The following is a 23,420-nucleotide window of genomic DNA, read 5'->3' as shown; positions in this document are numbered from 1 at the left end:
CCCCTTCACAAATTTTGGCACCAGAACGTGAAGGTCATACATCAAGTTTAGCTCTTCATCTTTGCGTATTTTAGCCACTCTACACTGGGAAGGGAATGATACCACCCATAGGGTTATAAAAATATATATAGGCCTATAACATTCTCTAATTGGCCTCAACATATCCTCAATATATCCCCACACCTCTTGTTTGAATAGTAATTGTGTAATTTTATGTCTGATACTTGTCTTTGTTTGTACCCCATAATTGTAAGCGCTGCGGAATCTGTAGGCGCTATATAAATAAATAAAATAAAATAAATATTTGATCACTAGATAATTTAAAGAAAAAAAGAAGTCAGCAAAAAATAAAACTCAAGTTTTAAAGGGTATCCATCCAGGACTACAAAATTGATAGCCTACCTTTAGTGTTTGGAGGGGAGGTTCTAGGAATCCCACCTATGTGCTTGTTGAAGGGGCAGTCCTGCACTTAAAAAAAAATAAGCCTAAACAGCTCTGCCACAATGAAAAGTATGGAGTTGTGCTCGGAAACAATAAAGTATGAAGTTATATGCTTATCTTACATACATGTATTATATATTGCGATTCCCAACAACACTTATGTAAAAGCATGCGGCAGCTGGTCCCCTGTACAAACTCTGTGCTCCCCCTCTGTGACATCTCACGTGGACAGACAACCTTTTCCGAGGTCTGCATGTGTGGTATGCCTAAATTGCACCACAGAGCTAGTCTGCGCTGTGTTTCCCATTTGTAATGTGATGTCTGTTGTTTACTGACAGCTGAATGGGAAGGGTGGGCTAGGCTAGTGGGCAATTCTGTGTATAAAGATGGGAAATTAAAAGTTTCAGCAGGAACCTGTTGCATTGATATGGCATCAGCACAGGGAGCAGTGATGCGAGTCAACCTTTTTTTTTAAGCCAGACTGGACCCTTTAATTTTTATGCAACACAACTATTCGAAAGACACTACTAAAGAACAAAAAAACTAAATTAAATAATTGATTCACACAGATAAAAAGTAAGTCCATATTTCTTTATGCCATGACCAATAGTCGCTAAGCTCCGAAACGCTTTGGTGTTTGATGCTCTGTATCATCTGATATTGCAACAATAAAGAGAAATCCTTTTACCCCATTTCCTGCTTCAGGACATTTGTTCTGTTATCCATTGGATGTTGACTAGAGACACTGCCGGTCAATCCGTGTACAGCTAATGGAGACTGGAGCTGTTGATTTTGTTAAGTGTTTATATATTTCCTTAAAAAAAAAATGTCATCATTTATGTAAAAGTGATACTAATAAAAACCAACCTGTCCTGTAGGCTAAAGGGGTTTATGTGGTATCAGCTTAATCTTTTTGTGCTCTCATTCTGATGTTTTACTTTTTCTACCACCTATATGAATGTCTGTTTTATGAATGTGTATGGTAGGGTAGGGAGTACATTATTTTGCACTGTAAGGAACAAGTGTATAAAATGCACATTAGTTCCTGTGAACTTTTTGCCTTTCCTTTTTGTATAATTGAAAACATTTGGAAACTGCCATAAAAGTAACTTTCCCTTTGCAAAGAAAAGACATCTATGACACCAAATGTGCAGATCATAAACTTAAAATGACCGTTGAATCGTGTTCTATTCTGCAAACGTCACCCTCATTGCTCACCATGGTAAATAAGTAAAGGATGCAGGTCCGGCAATGTAATACTTCCCAAATGTCTCATAAATGTGCACTCTCCTACTTCTAATGAGATAGAAAGAGAAAAGTAGATGGGGAATTAATAGTTCCTCTGTCTCCCGATGTCATTTGTCTCCCGCTGTGCCTACATGGCAGCTGTGCTGATTAGAATCATTTTTGATTCTCTACTTTATGTATGTAAACTGTATCATTGCTATATTTCCTTTACTGGTCTGTATACATTTCAGCGCCTGTAATTCCAAGCGTAGTTTTATATAATGTTTCCCAGCAGGACTCAATAAAAGACATAAATATTACAACCATTGACTGGAGAAACCTGATGCTGAGAATAAACGTTGGAATTAATGGCCTGTCGGGACTACTGGCGTGATGTGAACATTGAAAATATGATGTTTTAAGCCAAACACATGGGCACTTGCCATAAAAATGAAAATCTGTACCAAAATCAAAAGATTAGTTGAATGGTAGGGGTCCATGTTAGAATCATGATGAAGTAACATAAAACATTATTGCCCCTATTGTGTTTGAAAAGGATTGTACTACTACAAATGAGGATTCTGCTTACTATTAGTTTTACTTTCCCCATTCTGCATTGACTTCTATCACTATATTAACATCTTTATTCAAATACAGCTTTTAAAAAAAAGTCAGTTTGAAGTAAATAGATGAAGGAGGAGCTAACTATTCAAACTATCTGTGATTTTTGTTGCAATATTTATTTTTAACAGCATACAATGTTACTCAGGTCCTGGGTTTTCCCAGGTTGTAGTGCAACCAATTCATTACATCATTAGTCACTAGTGTTGCTCGTGAATATTCGCAATGCAAATTTTATTCGCGAATATCGCATATTTGCGAATTCGCGAATATAGCACTATATATTCGTAATTCCGAATATTTTTTTTTTTTTTTTACAGTACACATCACAGTGATCATCCCTCTCTGCTTCCAGCTTGTGCGATGTAAAGAAGGCTCTAATACTACTGTGTGAGACTGGCGTGCGCATATTCGCATATGCAAATTTTTTGAATATGCGAAAATAAAACGTGAATATTACGAATATGCGAATTTTGCGAATATATGACGAATATTCATCCATATATTCGCGAAATATCGTGAATTCGAATATGGCCTATGCCGCTCATCACTATTAGTCAGGTGTTCAGAGGGAGTCTGTCCTGCTTCAATGGGTGGAGTGACCGCTGGGTGGGAGAGAGATCATTCTGCAAATAATTGTATTTTTGCAACAGTTGTAGGCACCCTGGTTAGGAAACACTGGTCTTTTGAATGAAATGCAGCTTATTTGTGTTTTAATGGGTGGGGTGTCTGATGTGTGGGAGGGAGGAAAGTGACCTCAAAACTTACAAACAAGGAACTAAAGGATTTGTAGTTGAAGAAGGAAACTCCAACAGTATATTGCCAGTTCACAAACAGATAGGCATATCTATATGGTAATCTCACAACATAGCCATTTAGCCCCAAGACAAGTACAGATCCTTTCTAAGCATGTCCATTACTGTCTGCCAGGTACGTACTAAAATCACCTTATAGTGGATAACCCTTTTAAGAGTAAACCCATATGAGACTCCCACATAGGAAATGATAGGCGATGATATTAACAGTGTTGTTATGTTCAGTGATACTTTAAGATACATCAATGAGACATACCAGTATGCATGGGTTAGTGGTCTACATGATTGTGTTTTCATGACTATTTCTATCTAGTACATGTCATCCACTGAGACAATTTCTGTCAATTTGCAGTATCCAAACCTGTTGCTGAAGATACAAGGGACGCAATTTTAAATAAGTCTCTGAAGATACATTAACCCCTTAAGGACCAGGCCATTTTACACCTTAGGACCAGAGCGTTTTTTGCACATCTGACCACTGTCACTTTAAACATTAATAACTCTGAAATGCTTTTAGTTATCATTATGATTCCGAGATAGTTTTTCGTGACATATTCTAGTTTAACATAGTGGTAAAATTTCGTGGCAACTTGCATCCTTTCATGGTGAAAAATCCCAAAATTTGATGAAAAAAATGAAAATTTAGCATTTTTCTAACTTTGAAGCTCTCTGCTTGTAAGAAAAATGGATATTCAAAATAAAAAATTTTTTGGATCACATATACAATATGTCTACTTTATGTTTGCATCATAAAATGCATGAATTTTTATTTTTGGAAGACACCAGAGGGCTTCAAAGTTCAGCAGCAATTTTCAAATTTTTTACAAAATTTTCAAACTCACTATTTTTCAGTGACCAGTTCAGTTTTGAAGTGGATTTGAAGGGTCTTCATATTAGAAATACCCCATAAATGACCCCATTATAAAAACTACACCCCCAAAGTATTCAAAATGACATTCAGTAAGTGTTTTAACCCTTTAGGTGTTTCACAGGAATAGCAGCAAAGTGAAGGAGAAAATTCAAAATCTTCATTTTTTACACTCGCATGTTCTTGTAGACCAAATTTTTGAATTTTTGCAAGGGGTAAAAGGAGAAAATTTTTACTGGTATTTCTAGCCCAATTTCTCTCGAGTAAGCACATACCTCATATGTCTATGTAAATTGTTCAGTGGGCGCAGTAGAGGGCTCAGAAGGGAAGGAGCGACAAGGGGATTTTGGAGAGAACATTTTTCTAAAATGGTTTTTGGGGGTCATGTCACCTTTAGGAAGCCCCTAGGGTGCCAAAACAGCAAAAAAAAAACACATGGCATACCATTTTGGAAATTAGACCCCTCGGGGAACGTAACAAGGAATCAAGTGAGCCTTAATACCCCACAGGTGTTTCATGACTTTTGCAAATGTAAAAAAAAAAAAAAATTTACATAAAATGCTTGTTTTCCCAAAAATATTACATTTTTACAAAGGGTTAAAGCAGAAAATACCCCCCAAAATTTGAAGCCCAATTTCTCCCGATTCAGAAAACACCCCATGTGGGGGGAAAAAGTGCTCTGCTGGCGCACTACAGGTCTCAGAAGAGGAGTAGTCACATTTGGCTTTTTGGAAGCAAATTTTGCTCTGGGGGCATGCCGCATTTAGGAAGCCCCTATGGTGCAAGGACAGCAAAAAAAACACATGGCTGTATATTTTGGAAACTAGACCCCTTGGGGAACGTATCAAGGGGTAAAGTGAACCTTAATACCCCACAGGGATTTCACGACTTTTGCATATGTAAAAAAAAAATAAAACATTTTACCGAAAAGGTTTGGTTTCCCAAAAATTTAACATTTTTACAAAGGGTTAAAGCAGAAAATACCCCCCAAAATTTGAAGCCCAATTTCTCCCGATTCAGAAAACACCCCATATGGGGGTGAAAAGTGCTCTGCTGGTGCACTACAGGTCTCAGAAGAGGAGTAGTCACATTTGGCTTTTTGGAAACAAATTTTGCTCTGGGGGCATGCCGCATTTAGGAAGCCCCTATGGTGCCAGGACAGCAAAAAAAACAACCACATGGCATTATATTTTGGAAACTAGACCCCTTGGGGAATGTAACAAGGGGTAAAGTGAACCTTAATACCCCACAGGGATTTCACGACTTTTGCATATGTAAAAAAATATTTTTTTTTCATTAACATGTGGGTTTCCCCACAAATTTCAAATTTTTGCAAGGGTTAATAGTAGAAAAGACCCCCCAAAATTTGCAACCCCATCTCTTCTGAGTATGGAAATACTCCATGTGTGGACGTCAAGTGCACTGCAGGAGCGCCACAATGCTCAGAAGAGGAGTCACATTTGCAAACTTTGCTGAAATGGGGGGGACATGTCGCATTTAGGAAGCCCCTATGGTGCCAGGACAGCAAAATACCCCCACATGCCATACCATTTTGGAAACTAGACCCCTTGAGGAATGTAACAAGGGGTAAAGTAAGCCTTAATACCCCACAGGGGTTTCACCACTTTTGCATATGTAAAGAAAAAAAAATGTTTTCACTAAAGTGTGTGTTTCCCCCCAAATTTTACATTTTTACAAGGGATAATAGCAGAAAAGACACCCCACAATTTGTAAATACATTTCTTTGGAGTAAGGACATACTTTATTTTTTGATGATTTAGGCTTGGCGGGTGCACAGCAGGTCTTGCTTGAGTGGGAGCCCAGTCAGGGACCTTGAGCTTGATATGGAGCCAGGATGTTAGACCCCCCCTCAAGGAGCGGTAATGGGGAAAGCACTGAGCCCTAAAATAGGGGAACACTATGGGGGACAACGGGCCGTAACTGGGGTAGACAGGTGGGGTACAGGGGCCCATAATATGGGGTACAGTGGGCCAGAAAATTATAAAACATAATAAAACAGGATATGTTCCCACAATGATGACCCAGAGCATAGCCAAAACTAAAAAAAAATATGCCCGCCCCAAACCCTATGCTCTTAGTCATCATTCTGGGAAGGTGATGTGTGTGGCCGTCCCTAACCTGTTGCCTCAAATGCGCACCAGCTAAGGTGGAGAGAGAGCGCTGCGCATTTGAGGCAACATAAAAAGTCCCCGATGATTGTGACTCAGTGACCTTTGACCCATTTTTGAAAAAACACCCCCAGAGGTCTTATCAGGTTTTGGGTTTTTTTTCAGGTTTTTTTGGGCAATTTAGTGATTTTGTGGGGGTTACATTTTGGAATGTACTCTGAACTTGGTACATTGGTCAAATTATGGAAAATTCAAATGAAAAGGGAAAATGTAGTGCTCCATGGAAGTGTGATACTCCCTGAAGCAGCCTATGCAGAGGCCCGGATTATCTGGGTAAGTGTCGCATTGATATGTGGTGTCCTTGCGCATCCCCTTCCTGAAACACACTCTGCATTATATCTGGGTTCGTCCCTTCTTTCCAGTGTGGGGGATCACTCCTGGAAAGTGCTGGCCGGGGGATGATCCTGGCGCCTATAACTCCAGACCCTTGGGAAGTCCGGTCTGATCTTTCCCAGTCGCCAAAGATCAGGAACCTTAGGACTTCTTCTTGGTACTGGAGGAATGTCCCTGTGTTGCCATCGTACTGGGATAGTACAAAAGCGTTATACATGGCAACCTGTACCAAGTAGACCGCAACTTTTTTGTACCAAGCCCGTGTTTTCCGCATGGCGTTGTATGGCTTGAGGACTTGATCTGAGAGATCAACTCCCCCCATATACCAATTGTAGTCCAGAATACAATCGGGTTTGAGGACCGGTCCCACGGTACCTCGCACAGGGACAGGGGTGCTGCCGTTCCCATGAATTGTGGTGAGCATAAAGACATCCCTCTTATCCTTATACTTCACCAACAACAGGTTATCATGGGTCAGGGCACGCGACTCACCCTTGGGAATAGGCATCTTGACCAAATTTAGAGGGAGGCCTCTCTGGTTTTTCCGCACAGTCCCAGTGTGTATGTGGTGCTTGGTGTACTACTTTATATAACCGTGTGTTATAATTGGGGGGGGGGGAACGCAGCGGCCAAAAAAAAAAGGGTGGCACGCGCAGCTCCCTGAACCCCTAATAGGACCCAGGGTCAGGGATAAGACCCTAATAGGACCCTTGGGGACCTATTAGGGGGTTGGGGGGGATACTTTTTTTTTTCTTCTTTTTTTTACTTTTTTTTTCACTTTTGTAACTTTATTACTCCTACCTGTCCCTATACCCTGCTCTCCCTATTGTAACGGCTCCTGAGGGGGCTCCGGCTCCAAGGGGGGATCCACGGCTTCTCCTCACTGCGGCACCCGCTGACTGAACACAGAGAGCGGGTACAGCAGCGGGAAGGAGCCGTTAACCCCTCCTCTGCCGCTCTGCTATTGGCTATTGTCACAGCTCCCCAGCAACAGTAGGTGTATTGTACACCGCCGATCACCATTTATTTCCAGGTCATCACTGACCCGAATGACCGGAATCACCGCAGATCGCCCGCGCGATTTCGCGGACGATCTGCGGCGATCGTTGACATGTGGGGGTCTCGGGACCCCCCTCGGTGTTTGCCTAGGATGCCTGCTGAATGATTTCAAAGCAAAGACCATAGGACCCCTTTACATGTTTTGTATATGAGCCTGTGGATATTTATTGTTTTTCTTTCCTTTCTTAACTGAGAATTATTTTTCACCGCTTTTGACACAGTAAAAAAAAAATATAGGGTAAACCAGATTTTATTTCCGACAGGAGGCTCCCAATATAGTTTATATCTTTCTCTTTATTGAGACTCCCAGCAGCGAAAAAGGTTAATACAATGAAAGAGAAAACCAAACATGTATAGGTATGAACTACCAATCAGGATAGGTCCTAGTCCATAAAAGGTCTCTAATCAAGGAATACTTCCTTCTTTCTCACTGCTCCCTGCAGGATAAAGATATGTATTATTGTCTCCATTACTGTGATTTAGAAATGTATTTATTATATTAATGTTGACAGTATTTGGCATATTCATTCTTATTTCATATATACACTCTTTTCTTAATTTTTTTCACTGCCCGTTTATTTCTTATTCCCCTTATCCTACTCCTCCATTATATCATTCCCTTCTCTTTCCCCTCATTCTCCGCACTCTCTAATATATTATTAATATTTTCTTATACCTTATTTTTCCTCCAGTTACTCTATTCAGTGTTCTGCTATGTGCATAACGCTCTTCTGAGTATAATCCCGTTTCTCGCGAGATCTCGCTCTCCCTCACAGCCCACGTCTGAGCGTGTTATCTTCTCCTCACAGCGTTCGCTTCACAGGAGATTTCTCTCTGTCAGAGTGGCAGAGTAGTTGTGCTCTTTGCTTATACCACCGTTTATGCTCTCTGCTTGTACCACCAACTTTAGTCTGTGACTATTATCAATTTTGTGTTGGTATCCTATTTGACCATTCTGAGGTTAAATATATTTTGACAGCATATATAAAGTTTTTTCTGTTAGATAACTCCCTTACCGGCTTATACATATATTATATATAAAAAATTACATGTATATATATATATATATATATATATATATATATATATATTTCTATAATTATGCAGTTCCAAGGAAGAAGCTTCACTCCAATGTGGCACACAAAAAGTGATTTATTCACCCATCCAGTCACGAGTGCTACGTTTCGGTCTGCTCAATGAGACCTTTCTCAAGCCTCAAGTCTCAAGGTCTCATTGAGCAGACAGAAACGTAGCACTTGTTACTGGATGGGTGAATAAATCACTTTTTGTATGCCACATTGGAGTGCCACTTCTTCCTAAAGGGCATAAACGTCCAGCTAAATGTATTAAAAGCAGTGTTTTTGTAAAGATGACCATAAAACCCTCAAGGCTAAGTCTTCTCTTGATAGGGTAGGTCAGACACTTATGAAACACCACATAAAACCAGTGGCTTTGAACCATCTGCTTCACACACGCAGACCAGACCCTCTGTCCGAGAGGAAGAACCTGTTGTTCAGAATAAGAATGCCCAAAAAAGGGCAAAACCAGACTCATACTTGATATCTGCTTCTTCTGATTCTGATATAACAGACTTTAATGCATCCATTAATGATGATGATGATGATTTTGATGAGGGTGAAATTTCTGATTCCCCCATTAATATTTCTAATGCTGACAATCCTGAACCTTCCATTCTGGACAGTCAAGGTAACTTTTTCAATCCAGATTTAATCACTCACCCCAGATCCTCTGAATGGGTTCATCTAAATTTCTAAATATCTCACTACTAGGATTACAAAATCCCTAGACAGGTCTGCCCATAACAAACTCTGTGCAGAATGCCCGAGACCAAATCTTCCGGGCAAAGCAGCCATTACACCAGAATTGGACCCAGTTCTCATTAAATACATTTTAAAGATGGGAAAAATCCCAAGAAGGGCTTAGATTGCTCTCTTAAAAGCGTACAGGATAAACTAAAATCCTTGACATATCTGAGGAAGCAATTTCTTCAGGTCAACCCATTGACACTACTATTCTACGAGGCTGGGTAACGCAAATGCTGCTCTGACCGCTGAGAAGCCGGTGATAGTTTCCTTAAAGGGTAGCTCCCATCATCCTTTTTTTTTTCTATCCCTGCCTATAACCCATCTATCCCTAACCCCCTCCCTGCTTTAAATATTTTTTTTTACTATGTTAAAAATGACTTTTTGTCTGCCTGCTAGTGTGCTCACTACCATGCAGACTTCCCCAGGAGGCACCACGTCACTGATGACTGCTGGGGAGGGCGACTTCCGCCCTTAGTTCATCTATATAGGGTGCCTCCAGCTGTTTCACCACTACAACTCCCAGCTTGCCCTGACATCTATTGGCTGTCAGGGCAAGCTGGGAGTTGTAGTGTTGAAACAGCTGGAGGCACCCTGTGCAGAAAACAATTAGTTAGGGCCATGGGCGCGGTGCTACCCCGTTCCCTCTGTCTGTTCCCTGATCCCCCCCCTGTGATAAAATGCCGAACCCCGCTCTCCCCCAACCCCTGATCCCCACTCTCCCCCAACCCCCGCTCTGCCCTAAAACAGTTCCATACATATTGCCAGACAGTCCGGCGTGCAGGGGCAGCAGCAGCGGCGGCGTCATGTGCAGGAGGAGTGGCCAGGGAGCCAATGCGCTCGCTCCCTGCCTGTCTGATTAACAGGCAGGGAGCGAGCGCAGGCTGAATGAGTAAGGACCAATGCCCGGCCGGGATCGGTCCAAATTCAGGCGTGACGAGACCCCTAGTGGCCGGTTTTCAAACGTTAATTAAAGCATTTTAATAAAAAAAAAAATAATGAAAATGTATTAGAGATATGTTGTAGTACATATGTACTACAACATATATAAAAAAAAAAGTTAATGACAGTGCCCATTTAAGGAAATTGGAAAATATGTAAGAATTTTTACTTCCTTAGACAAGGCTCAAAATTCTCTCCGCAAGGTTTTTCCTGGGAGAGTTTTTGGGAGGGCCGAAAAGAACAGAGCCGATTTTCCGGCCGCTCTTCCTCATCCAGAGGTTATTCCAGATGCTCATTCAATCAAGAAAGACCCCAATATGGTGCCCCCAACCAGCACCATGTTTTCCCACCAGATCTAGACCATGTTGGTCTAAAGGAACACGAGGATTCCCCAGATCCAGATCATCTACAGGTAAGTCCTTCTCCTCTATTTTCTTCCCTTCAAGTATTTTTTCCAAACTTGGGCATCCATAACCTCAGGCTCATGGATTCTCAACATCATCTCTGGTTACATGACAAACTTCTTTCCCTCTTCCGATTCTTAATTTTTCTTCTCTAGATGAGAGACTGATAGATTAAGAAATTTCAGACCTTTCTTTGAAACATGCCATTATTCAAGTCCCTCTACACTCTACAGGTTTTCTCAGCAACAATTTCTTAGTAAAGAAAAAAAGACGGTGGACACAGACCTGTGATTAATCTTCGCTACCTCAGTGATTTCATAGTTTACCAACATTTCAAGATGGAGGATATCCACCTCCTAAGGGATCTTCTAGTCCAAAACAACTGACTTGTGAAAGTAGACTTGAAAGATGCCTACCTCACTGTTCCTATCCACCACTCACATCAACCTTATCTTCAGTTCTTATGGAAGAACTGGAAATGGCAATTCACTTGCCTCCCTTTCGGTCTCTCTTCAACCCCGTGGTGTTCCACCAAACTGCTGAAACCAGTCATGTCCCTTTTAAGAAGCCGAGGTGTCCGTCTTATCATATACTTAGACGTTCTCATTATGGCTCAATCAGAAACATTGCACGCATTGTGGGTCTCTTGTCGGCATCCATTCAGGCTTAGATTATAGAATCCGATAAAAGCCTTCTTGGTTGGGGCGCCCAATGTGGTCACCTATCCACAGGAGGAAAATGGTCAGAAGAAGAGGATTCTCTTCATATCAATGCTGTGGAACTATAAGCAGGTTTCTTCGCGATCAAGAGCTTTACAAAATTCAGATCACATTGCTGTATGTTGCTTCGTATGGACAACATTTCTGCAGTCCAATACATTAACAAATTGGGAGGTATAACATCAAAGACTTTATCAGACATCACTTCGAACATCTGGTATTTCTGTTTCGACAAAAATATTGTCCTAAAGGCAGAATACTTACCTGGCCTCTCCAACGATGTGGCAGACTGGAACTCCAGCTTCCTGTCAGACGACAGCGATTGGATGTTAGATCTGTCTATTTTTTCTTCAATCAATTCCTATTGGGGTCCAATATATGTAGATCTTTTTGCGTCTCGATTGAACCACCAGCTTCCACTCTTCTTCAATTGGCATACGGATCCGGAAGCCCTGGGGGTGGATGCAATTAATCAGATTTGGCCATCGAAGACCCTTTACGCATTCCCTCCTTTTGCAATGATTTCAAGGGTCCTTTCTCATACTATCCATCAATGAGCGACATTGGTTCTGATGACCCCTTGGTGGCCATTCCAAGTCTGGTTCCCTCAAATCCTTAACCTGTTAATAGATTTCCCAATCCTACTCACCACATCTGCTCACATTCTTCAAGATCCATCTGGGAATCCCCACCCTCTTGTTAATCAGGGGGCCTTCCCCTAGTGGCATGCCTTATATCAAGTCTTCATCACTTGACATTGAAGTTTCTCAATCTACTAGAGATATCTTTTCCGAAGCTTGGGCCCCGGGTATGAAGAAAGCTTAGAGATCGGCCTGGCGACTTTGGGTTCATTGGTGCTCTCAGAAACATCTGGATCCCAGTCATACCTCTATCTCATATATCCTAAACTATTTATCTGAAGCTTTTGACTCCGGTACAGCTTACAGGGCCATTAATCTACACAGATCAGCTATATCGTCTGAACATGATTTCATGGATTTGATTTGTATTGGCAAACATCCTCTAGTTTGTAGAATCCTTAGAGGTATTCGTTTCAGAAGACCTCCTCTTCCTAAATATCATTCTACTTGGGATGTTTCCCTTCTTCTCAACCTCTTTTCCTCCTGGGAGGATAATGATTTTCTTCCTTTAAAACTTTCATCTTACAAATTAACTACTCTTTTATGTTTAATATCCATCAAAAGAGTATCAGATATAAGAGCTCTTGATATCATTCATAGATCTTTCTCCCCTCAAGGGGTTCATTTTAGCATTACCTGCAGAACTAAGACTAATTATCCATTCTGTTTTCTATCCAGCCTTCTTACAACATCCAAAATTATGTGTCTTCAGATGACTAAAATCTTACGAATCCAAGGTTTTGTCTCTCAGATCTATTAATATTTCCCAACTCCTTATTTCCTACTGTAAACCCCACCTTCCAATATCTTCTTCTACTTTGCTGGTTTTGATATTTCCCAATTTTGTGCCCACTCTATAAGAAGTGCTATGTCCATTAAAACTATTCAATCAGGTGGCTCACTTTCTGATGTCCTTAAAGGGGTATTCCAGGAAAAAACTTGATATATATATATATATATATATATATATATATATATATATATATATCAACTGGCTCCAGAAAGTTTGGAGATTAAGATTTTTTAATAGAAGTAATTTACAAATCTGTTTAATTTTCTGGAGCCAGTTTATTTACAAACAGCATGATACACAGAGTGTGACATAGGTAGGTATTTAATTGGGTTGTTGGCTGGCTAGATAAGTAGCTGGGTCGGTTGTAAGATTGCTGGGTTAGTAGTTAGGTAAGTAGCTAGCTAGGTAGCCATGTAGGTAGCTAGCCAGGTACATAGATAGGCAGGTAGGTAGCTAGCTATAATCCCCATCAGGGCCGTTTTTACACATTGATGGGCCCTTTGCAAGACTGTAGAGAAATAGTGGTGCAGTTGCCCATAACAACCAATCAGATCGCTTCTTGCCTTTTGAGAAATGAAAGAAGCGAACTGATTGGTTGCTATGGGCAACTGCACCATTCTTCCTCGGCACAGGTAATCTGCTTATTGGCCTGTATGTTTATAATAGTTGATCTATTATAACAGGGCCAGATTTAGGCTGCCTAGAAGACGGAGCACTTCATTATGTTGGTACAGTTCCCCACATTAGGTGCCGTACAGTTCCCCCACATTAGGTGCAGTATATTTACCCCACATTAGGTGCAGTACAGTTCCCCACATTAGGTGCAGTACAGTTCCCCCACATTTGGTGCAGTATAGTTCCCCCACATTAGGTGCAGTACAGTTCCCCCACATTAGGTACAGTATATTTCCCCCACATTAGGTGCAGTACAGTTCCCCCACATTAGGTGCAGTATAGTTCCCCCACATAAGGTGCAGTATAGTTCCCCCACATAAGGTGCAGTATAGTTCCCCCACATTAGGTGCAGTATATTTCCCCCATATTTGGTGCAGTACAGTTCCCCCACATTAGGTGCAGTACAGTTCCCCCACATTAGGTGCAGTATAGTTCCCCCGCATTAGGTGCAGTACAGTTCCCCCACATTAGGTGCAGTATAGTTTCCCCCACATTCGGTGCAGTATAGTTTCCCCCACATTAGGTACAGGATAGTTCCCCACATTAGGTAGAGTACAGTTCCCCCACATTAGGTGCAGTATAGTTCCCCACATTAGGTGCAGTATAGTTCCCCACATTAGGTGCAGTATAGTTCCCCACATTAGGTACAGTACAGTTCCCCCACATTAGGTGCAGTATAGTTCCCCCACATTAGGTGCAGTATAGTTCCCCCATATTAGGTGCAGTATAGTTCCCCACATTAGGTGCAGTTTAGTTCCCCCACATTAGGTGCAGTACAATTCCCCACATTAGGGGCAGTATAGTTCCCCCACATTAGGTGCAGTACAGTTCCCCCACATTAGGTGCAGTATAGTTCCCCCACAGACATACAGCCTTCAGCCATATACAGTGTATGGCTTTAGGCTGTATGCCTGTTTACTGCCCCAGTGTTCCAACCACCGCTCCTTCGGTCCGGGGACTATGGGCCATAGCAGCAGGTCCCGGGACCGGAGGTAGGAGCACTGAAGATGACGTGCTGCTGGTGACTTACCATGCGCGCGTCCTCCTCGATGCTCTGCTCCACTCTGCTTTACTCCTATGGGTGCACGCACGGGACGTCAATGCCGTCCCTGCATGTGCTACCTCCCGGCGGCCCCTGCATTTTTAACGTTAACCTGGGGGCCGCCGCAGAGAGGTAACCGCCGGGACATCCTTGTGCCCTGAAAAGATTTTTCGGGTCACAGGGATGTCCCGAATGTGACGGCGGCCCCCTGCGGGCACGGGACATCGCATGGCTGGCCCTCTTTTTCTGTAAATATAGCTGTCATGGGCCACCCAGGCTATTCGCTGGGCCTATTTTAACGTGGGGGCCTGGAGTGGCAGCTCCATCCGCCCCTACGTTAATCCGGCCCTGCTTAAAGCTGCTGATTGGTCATCAGAATCAACATTCAAATCATTTTATTTTAGACCAGAGTCTCATGTTTCTATGTCAATTTTATAGTTTTATCACCTGAAAATTGTAAAGCTTTAAAGGGGTACTCCGGTGAAAAACTTTATATTTTTTTAAATCAACTGGTGCCAGAAAGTTAAACATATTTGTAAATTACTATTAAAAGATCTTAATCCTTCCTGTACTTATTAGCTGCTGAATACTACAGCGGAAATTCTTTTCTTTTTGAAACACAGAGCTGTCTGCTGACATCATGAGCACAGTGCTCTCTGCTGACATCTCTGTCCATTTTAGGAACTGTCCAGAACAGAATATGTTTGCTATGGGGATTTCCTTTTACTCTGGACAATTCCTAAAATGGACAGAGATGTCAGCAGAGAGCACTGTGCTCATGATGTCAGCAGACAGCTCTGTGTTTCAAACGGAAAATAATTTCCACTGTAGTATTCAGCAGCTAATAAGTACAGGAAGGATTAAGATGTTTTAATAGAAGTAATTTACAAATCTGTTTATCTTTCTTGCACCAGTTGATTTAAAAGAAAAAAGTTTTTCACTGGAGTACCCCTTTAAACTTGCACTATATTAGGAGCCTCCTGCCGGAAATAAAATTGTGTTTTATAATGGAAAATATAGATTTTATTAACGACAGGGGGCGAGTAATATCACTCCCTATAGTCCCATCCCTTTTATTATAGAATGTCCTTTGTTTTTCAGGCTATTGAAATTATCTACCTGAAGGCATCCCCATGGATTCTTCTGCAGAAGTTCCTACCCTACCAAGCTCTCTTCTTCAGGATGCATCTTGAGAGATTCTTCATCAACATCTTCACTCGTTCCAGTCCTTCTTGAGTTCTACTTTCCTGTCATATTTAAGACTTTTAGACTTTGGTTCTTCAATCAACGTTTTGTCACACCGAGAAAGAAGGAAGTATTCCTTGATTAGAGACATTTTATGGACTAGGACCTATCCTGAGTGGTGGTTTATACCTATACATGTTTGGTTACACCTTAAAGTTTTTTCTCTTTCATTGTATTAACCTTTTCCCTGCTGGGATTCACAGTAAAGAGAAAGATATACACTATAAAAATAAAATAAAAAATCGCGCCAAATGTACATTAAAAAAAAGGAGAAAAAATGTTAGTAAATACCCCCCTATATTACTCGCCTCCTGTCATTAATAAAATCTATATTTTCTGTTATAAAACACTAGGAAAATCTTCAATAATTTTGAAATCAGGTACTTTCAATATCTTGCCATGTATTAATCACCCCAAGTACATCTAAAATGCTTTTCTAATTTGTCTTGTGCTGTATGCAAGTGATAGGAGAAGAATTTCCTGGGCTTTGCAATGTGGTGGAGAGTGTGGCATATTCATGAGCTGAGGGTTGCCCCTCTTACTGTGCAGCAGAGGGGCATTTTCAAAGAATGATCTCACATAAGTAATCAACATTAGAAAGGCCAGTATATCCAGGCTGACAGGTTCCCTTTACAGACTAACCTCTTGAAGGGGTACTCCGCCCCTAGACAACTTATAATGTTCTAAATTATTATTTTTCCACCTACAAACCCATATGATGGTTTGTTATTTGCACAATCAATTGTACTTTGCAATGACACCTTTCATTTTAGCATAAAATGTATGGTGCAATTAAAAACAATTATTTGTGTGGGAAAATGAAAAAGAAAACCGCTACTGGGAACCAAAAGGGTGGTTGGGAGGGGGGGGGGGGAGTTTCATTGGTTATTCTGGGGATGTTTGTTACCTTGCATGACGTATTTTCTTTACCTGCCTTACCCAGGGCATGTATTCTCAATGTGGGGTGTGCACCATTGCATAATTGTAAAATTGTAAAATCCAATAAAAATAAATAAATAAAAAAAAGAAAACCGCAATTCTGCAAGTATGTTTAAAATTACTCTATTCTGGCCCCCTATAACTTTTCCGTATGTGGGGCTGTATGAGGGCTCATTTTTTGCAACATGATCTAAAGTTTTGTGTTGTTGGAAATTTTTGATTGATCTTTATAAGTTATTTTCTGACAAAAGTCAGCAATTCTGGGTTTAGGAATTTTTTTTGTTTTTGCCGTTCACTGTGCGGGATGATAAACATGATGGGGGAGATTTATAAAAACCTGTCCAGGGGAAAAGTATTTGAGTTGCCCATAGCAACCAATCAGATCACTTCTTTTTTTTATTGAAAAGTCCTCTTAAAAATGAAAGAAGTGATCTGGTTGCTATTGGCAACTCAGCAACTTTTCCTCTGAACAGATTTTGATAAATCTCCCCCTATATTTCCATTGATCTGACATTTATGCATGTAGCAATACCACATATGTAAAACAACTGCTTAAGTTAAAAAAAAAAATTAATAATTTTTTTATATTTATTTTACACTTTTTAAGTCCCCATAGGAAACTGTTAATAGCAATTATTAGATTGATATGTTTTGTTCAGTACTATGTTATAATATAGTACTGATCAGTACTATCTTCAATCTTCTTGTATAACCTGGCTCTCCATGCCGGATGGAGGTGAGGAGACCTTCGACAGCCATTTGCGCTTATCAGACACCCACGAATGCACAGCGGGGTTGCGTTAAGCCCACCCGAACCTCTGGGTTCATTATATGCCCTCCAAATTATTATATTTTTCTCATTTACCTAAATAATTGATGTAAATAACAGCCAGCATGATTCTCATGTTATCAACTATTAAGAGTACAAGTCAAATTTTATTGAACAAACCTCCTAATGATAACAGTGTTTTTTTTTAACCTCTTAAAGGGGTATTCCAGGATTTTTTTTTATTTGACTATGCTACAGGGGCTGTAAAGTTAGTGTAGTTCATAATATAGTGTCTGTACCTGTGGGTGACAGTTTTCTCACAATTCTTATGTGATTTTCACCCCAATATTTATTTTTAACAGCATACAAAATGACCGTTGACTCACATTTTTCCCAGTTTGCAATGCGGCCAAGACCTGACTCACTAGTCAGCTGATGACAGGGAGCCTGTCTGCTTCAATGGGTGGAGCGATCGGTTGATGGGAGAGAGATCAATCTGCAACTAATGCAAAAGCTGTAGGCACCCTGATTGAAAACCACAGGTCTTTTGAATGGATGCAGCTCATTTATATTTCAATGGGTGCAGTGGCTGATGTGTGGGAGGGAGGAAAATGGAATTATGGGATTTGTAGGCAAAGAAGAAAACTCAAAAAGGAAATGCCAGTTCACAAAAAGCTAGCCACAGTGTTATGGTAATCTCACAACATAGCCATTTAGCCCCAAGACAAGCGCAGATCCTTCCTAAGCATGTCCATTACTGTCTGGCAGGTATGTACTAAAATCACCTTATGGTGGATAACCCCTTTAACCTGTTAAGGATGCAGGGTTTTTCAGTTTTTGCATTTTCGTTTTTTCCTCCTTACCTTTTAAAAATCATAACCGTTTAAATTTTCCACCAAAAATTCATATTATGGCTTATTTTTTGCATCACCAATTCTACTTTCATTTTATCCCAAAATCCACGGCGAAGCGGAAAAAAAATCATTGTGCGACAAAATCGAAGAAAAAACGCAATTTTCTAACTTTTGGGGGCTTCTGTTTCTACGCAATGCATATTTCGGTAAAAATTACACCTTATCATTATTCTGTAGGTCCATACGGTTAAAATGGTACCCTACTTATACAGGTTTAATTTTGTAGTACTTCTGGAAAAAATCATAACTACATGCAGGAAAATGTTTACATTTAAAAATGTCCTTTTCTGACCCCTATAACTTTGTTATTTTTCCACATACAGGGCGGTATGAGCACTCATTTTTTGCGCTGTGATCTGAGGTTTTTATTGGTGCCATTTTTGTTTTCATCTGACTTTTTGATCACTTTTTATTAATTTTTTTAATAAAAAGTGACCAAATATAAGCTTTTTGGATTTTGGAATTTTTTTTACGTGTACGCCATTGACCATGCTGTTTAATTAATGATATATTTTTATAGTTCGGACATTTACGCACGCGGCAATACCACATATGTTTATTTTTATTTACACTGCTTTATTTTTTTTATGGGAAAAGGGGGTGATTCAAACTTTTATTAGGGAAGGGTTTAAATGATCTTTATTAACCTGTTAAGGACCCATGACGTAACGTTACGGCATGAATCCGTTCCCGATCTGTAATGCGGGGCCATAGGGACCTATAACACTCCACACACTGATCTTTTACACAGATCACTGGTGTGTATTAACACGCCTGTGATCAGTGTTATCGGCGCTTGACTGCTCCTGCCTGGATCTCAGGCACGGAGCAGTAATTCGCCGATCGGACACCGAGGAGGCAGGTAAGGTCCCTCCTGGTGTCCTGTAAGCTGTTCGGGACGCCGCCATTTCACCACGGAGGTCCCGAACAGCCCGACTGAGCAGCCGGGATACTTTCACTTTCAGACGCGGTGGTCAGCTTTGATAGTCACGTCTGATGGGTTAATACAGGGCATCACCGCGATCGGTGATGAACTGTATTAGCCGCGGGTCCCGGCCGTTGATGGGTGCCGGGACCAACCCGATATGACGTGGGGTCACCGTGTAACCCCGCGGCATATCACGGGAGCTGGCGGAGGATGTAAATATACGTCCTTCGTCATTAAGGACGCAGGGCGAGACCCCACATCATAGCGAGTAGGTCCTGGCTGCTAATGAAAGCCGGGACCCTGGGCTAATAGCATGCGGCTATTAACCCTTTAGATGCAACGTTCAAGGTTGATTGCCACATCTAAAGTAACAAAAATACACTCCTGGCAGCTCTGTTGAGGCTGATCGGGATCATTGCGGTTAAATCATGATGTCCCGATCAGATAGAACGCGAGCAGAGGGTCCGTTACCTTCCTCCAGCGAGTCCGATTGGCGATTGATTGCTCCAAGCCACTGATAACACAGATCATTGTCATGGTATTGCATGGCAGTGATCAGTGTAGAAGATCAGTGTGTGCAGTGTTATAGCCCCTAGAGGGGGCTATACCATTGCAAAAAAAAAGTGTGAAAAAAAGTTTAAGATTATTTAACCCCTTCCCTAATAAAAGTAAGAATCACCCTCCATTTCCCATTTAAAAAAAAAAAAAAACTGTATAGAAATAAACACGTGGCATCACCGTGTGTGGAAATTTCCCGAACTATAAAAATATATTGTTAATTAAACTGCATGGTCAATGGCGTATGCGCAAAAAAATTCCTAAATCGTATTTTTGGTCACTTTTTATATCATGAAAAGATGAATAAAAAGTGATCAAAAAGTCTAATACAAAGATCAATCCAAAAATGGTAACGCTAAAAACTTCAGATCACGGATCAAAAAATGAGCCCTCATACCGCCCCGTATGCAGAAAAATTGTTATAGGGGTCAAAAGATGACAGTTTTAAACTTATTCATTTTGTGCATGTAGTTCTGATTGTTTCCAGAAGTAAGACAAAATCAAACCTATATAAGTAGGGTATCATGTTAATTGTATGGACCTACAGAATAAAAAAAAAAGTTGTAATTTTTACCAAAAAATGCACTGCGTAGAAACAGAAGCCCACACAATTTACAAAATGTAATTTTTTCTTCAATTTTGTCGAACAATTAATTTTTTTTCCGTATTGCCGTGAATTTTTAGGTAAAAGGACTAATGTCACTGCAAAGTAGAATTGATGGTGCAAAAAATAAGCCATAATATGGAATTTTAGGTGCAAAATTGAAAGGGTTATGATTTTTAAAAAGTAAGGAGGAAAAAACGAAAGTGCAAAAACTGAAAAACCCTGAGTCCTTAACGGGTTAAGCATGAAAAACTTACAATGCACTGTTCCAAATTATTACGCACAGTAAGTTTCAAAACACTTTATAGGTTGTAAAGAACTGAAAATTGTCATTTGTTGTGTTTGCAGCATATTTACTAAAATCAAAAGCTATTGCAATCGAACTTTTAACAACATTTTAACTTTTTTAAATTTTAACAGGTCACGTTACATTTTAACATTGAACTTGTGAGTTTTTGGATAGTTTCTGCTTGAATTTGTTTGCAAGATGTCAGAATAGCCTCCCAGAGCTGCTGTTTGGATGCAAACTGCTCCCACCCTCATAGATCTTCCACTTGAGGATGCTCCAAAGGTTCTCAATAGGATTGAGGTCAGGGGAGGATGGAGGCCACACCATGACTTTCTCTCCTTTTATCCCCATAGCAGCCATTGATGCAGAGGTATTCTTTGCAGCAGGAGATGGTGCATTGTCATGCATGAAGATGATTTTATTACGGAAAGCATAGTTCTTCCTTCTGTACCAGGGAAGAAAGTGGTCAGTCAGAAACTACACATACTTTGCAGATGTTATCTTTACACCTTCGGGGACCCTAAAGGGGCTGACCAGCTCTCTTCCCATGATTCTGGCCCAAAACATGACTCCACCACTGCCTTGCTGATGACGCAGCCTTGTTGGAACAGAGTGGCCATCCACCAACCATCCACTACTCCATCCACCTGGACTATCAAGGGTTGCACGGCACTCATCAGTGAACAGGACTGTTTGAAAATTAGTCTTTATGTATTTTTCTGCCCAATGCAGCCGTTTCTGCTCATGAGCATTGGCCAGTGGTGGCTGAATAGAAGGTTTATGCACAGTTGCAAGATTCTGGAGGACTGTACACTTAGATGTCCGTGGGACTCCAGAGGCACCAGCAGCTTCAAATATTTGTTTGCTGCTATGTAATGGTATTTTAGCAGCTGCTCTCTTGATCTGATGCATGGATCTGGCAGAACTCTTCCTCAATGTGCATTTATCTGCACAAACCCGTCTGTGCTCTGAATCTGCCACAAATCTCTTAATAGTGCGATGATCAAGCTTAAGTTTTCGTGAAATATCTAATATTTTTATACCTCATCTAAAGCATTGAATTATTTCACTCTTTTCGGCAGCAGAGAGAACCTTTTTCTTCCCCATATTGCTTGAAAATGGTGCTCTGCTTAATAATGTGGAATACCCACCTTTAGTAAATTGGGCTCTCCTGGCAATCTAATTATCACAGGTGTCCAAGATTGTTTTCAGTGATCAAAAGAGCCCTGAGACACAATGCCATCCATGAGTTAAACTGAAAAACAAAATATTTAATCTTTGTGACACTTATTTGCACAATAATTTGGAACAGGGTGTAGAAGCCATGAACTGCATTTATCATTGCATCTATAGGGTTAATAGCAGACATCAGTGAAGCCCCAGCTGGAGCTCACCTGCTATGTAGCAAGCACAGCTCCTGTCTTTAAAAGGTTAAAGTAGCCCAATTATATATATATATATATATATATATATATATATATATATATAAAAACTTTTCACATGTAGCAGGGGCACATCGAGCCTGTCTTAGACCCTGACTGAACAAAACTTTTGACATGTCCTAGTTACATGTCTAAAGTTATTTTATAATGACACATTATACATTATTTTATAAAGTCACATTACTGGCAGATGAACATCTCTTTATTTGTTATTCAACTGAAGAATGTCATGAAATACTAAACATTGTTTTTACCTCTGAGCAAACTAAGAGGAAAACCTTGTTGTAAGTAAAGATGAGGTTAATTGTAAATGAAAAATTTGCATACTTTTCCTATGATTTTATCACAATGTAAATTGACTTCAGATGTGGAGATATTTAGACATATCAGTTGTTTATATCATTTCCAGCCTTTTATTGGGACCTATTTACATATGTATTTCATTTTAATGGTTTATTCTAAAGCATTCATTTTATATTTAACCTGTTAAGGACCAAGGACGTACCTGTACATCCTGAGCCCTTTCCCTCTCTATAACGCGGGGCCACAACGTGGGCGGGTCAGGCCGGCCTCTAACAACGGCCGGGCTAATAGCGTGCAGCACTGATCGCGGTGCCGCTTGCTATGAACCCTTTAGATGCTGCGTTCTAAGTTGAACGCAGCGTCCAAATGGAAAGTAAATCACTGCCGGCTAGCTCAGGGGGCTGTTCGGGATCGCCGCGGCATCCCGAACAGCTGTAGAACAAGAGGAGGGTCTCCTATCTTGCCTCCTGGTCTCCGATCGCCGAATGACTGCTCAGTGCCTGAGATCCAGGCATGAGCAATCGAGCGGCAGAATCATTGATCACTGGTTTCCTGTGAGAAACCAGTGATCAATGTAAAAGATCAGTGTATGCAATGTTATAGCCCCCTATGGGGGCTATAACACTGCCAAAAAAATGTGAAAAAGTGAAGAAAGATCATTTAACCCCCTCCCCTAATAAAAGTTTGAATCACCCCCTTTTTCGAATAAAAAAAAAAAACTGTGTAGATAAAAATAAACATATGTGGTATCGCCACATGTGGAAATGTCCGAATTATAAAAATATATCATTAATTAAACCGCAGTCAATGGCGTACGCGCAAAAAAATTCCAAAGTC

This window comes from Hyla sarda, chromosome 1 (genome assembly GCF_029499605.1).
Source record: "Hyla sarda isolate aHylSar1 chromosome 1, aHylSar1.hap1, whole genome shotgun sequence".
NCBI lineage: Eukaryota > Metazoa > Chordata > Amphibia > Anura > Hylidae > Hyla > Hyla sarda.
The sequence above is the reverse complement of the archived record's forward strand: the minus strand, read 5'-3'. Positions refer to the sequence as shown.